Genomic DNA, 2037 nt, shown 5'->3' on the forward strand with positions numbered 1-2037 from the left:
GGTTTTGGCTCCACTTGAGTTTTCTTTGGCTGTGACTGCTGCTGATTATTTTGTTCATCACCCAAAGGAATTCCTGAGTGTACAGCTTGTGCCTCAATGCTTGTTTCTCCCACCATTGCTCTGTCATGCTCTGCCCTTAGTTCCTTGCCTTCCTGACTTGCTTCTTGTGAGGGTTTGAAGACGTTGAAGGTGAGTTGTTCGTCATGTATCCTCAGTATTAGCTCTCCTCGCTCCACATCTATGAGCGCTCTGGATGTAGCTAAAAATGGTCTTCCTAATATGATTGGGTGAAGGTGACTTTCTTCCATTTCCAGTATGACAAAGTCTGTGGGAAGGAAGTAGTTCCCAACCTTCACCAACACATTTTCAACCACTCCAATTGCTTATTTTTGAGTTTTGTCCGCCAGCCTGATGACTACGTCTGTGGGCATCAGCTCATTGATTTGCAGCCTCTTCATAAGGGATAAAGGCATTAAGTTGATGCTTGCTCCCAGATCACAGAGTCCTTTGTCAAACATTGTTTCTCCTATGGCACAGGGGATGTGAAAACTCCCTGGGTCCTTCCTTTTTGTAGGCAGCTCTGGTTGAATGAGAGCACTGCACTCCTTGTTCATCACTATGGTTTGTCCTCTCTTGAGTGAGCTTTTTCTGGTCAGCAGCTCCTTCATATACTTGATGTATGAGGGCATTTGTTGGAGGGCCTTGTTGAATGGGATGTTTACATGGAGAGATGCAAATATGTCAAGAAACCTTGAGTATATTCTCTTCTCTACACCACCATTGAGTAATTGAGGAAAGGGTGCATAGAGTCTCAGCAGCTCCTTCTGTGTAATTGTGGTTTCTTGATGATTCTCTTCCTGCTTTCCTACTGATGTATCTTTAGGTTGTTCTGATGGTTTGTTCGGCTCTTCCTCAGTCTCCTTATCACTTATAGTAACCATCTTGCAATCTTCCCATCTGACATTCTTTGCTTCACCTCTCAGATTTTTCTCTGTGTCACTTGGGAAGCTATCAGTAGGTTGGGGAATCTTCTCAGATAGGTATCCCACTTGAAATTCCAGCCTCTTGATGGTGTCTCCCTGATTCTTGATATTGGCTCGCACCTCCTCTTTGAACACCTTGTTATCTTGAATCTCCTTGCATATGCCTTCAAGTAGGGTTTCAATCCTGGAGAGTCTATCTTCAGATGATGGTGAGTTGAGATTGGAGGGTGAGAAGGGCCATTTTGACTTTGGTATGGATGTTGAGGTGTGTTGTTAGGTGGGTGCTGATATGATCTCTGTGTGGAATGTTGGTGAGTTGCATTGTTGCTGGGGTTGTAGTGTCTCTGATCTTGGCCTTGATCCTGTTGATTTTCCCACCTAAAGTTTGGGTGGTTCCTCTAACCAGGATTATATGTTTTGGAGTATGGGTCATGGTGCTGCCTGGGTGAATTTCCAATGTAGTTGGCTTGTTCCTGATCACCCTCTGTCTCTTCATTCACTCCTTCTTGAGTTGCTGCTGAAGTGGTGATTGCTGCTACTTGATTCCTCTCCATCTTCTTGGTGAGGTCAGCTAATTGCTTGGTAATCATCTTGTTTTGAGCTAGCAGTGCATCCACGTTGTTCAACTCCATCACTCCTCTAGTGTTGCCTCTTTCAGAAGCATAAAAATAGTCATTCTCAGCTACAGTCTCAATGACATCTATGGCTTTTTCAATGGTCTTCTTCTTATTCAGAGATCCCCCGGATGAGTAGTCTACTGCCTTCTTTGATTCATATGAAAGACCTTCATAGAAAATGTGCAACTGCACCCATTCATTGAACATATCTGGCGGGCATCTTCTTGTCAGGTCCTTAAACCTCTCCCATGCTTCATATAGAGTCTCACCATCTTGCTGCCTAAAGGTTTGTACCTCAGCTCTTAACCTATTGATCCGTTGAGGAGGATAGAATCTTGCCAAGAATTTGTTCACCACATCTTCTCAAGTTGCTAAACTCTCCTTTGGAAAGGATTCCAGCCATTTAAATGCTTTGTCCTTGAGTGAGAAAGGGAACA

This window comes from Arachis ipaensis, chromosome B09, assembly GCF_000816755.2.
Source record: "Arachis ipaensis cultivar K30076 chromosome B09, Araip1.1, whole genome shotgun sequence".
Lineage (NCBI taxonomy): Eukaryota > Viridiplantae > Streptophyta > Magnoliopsida > Fabales > Fabaceae > Arachis > Arachis ipaensis.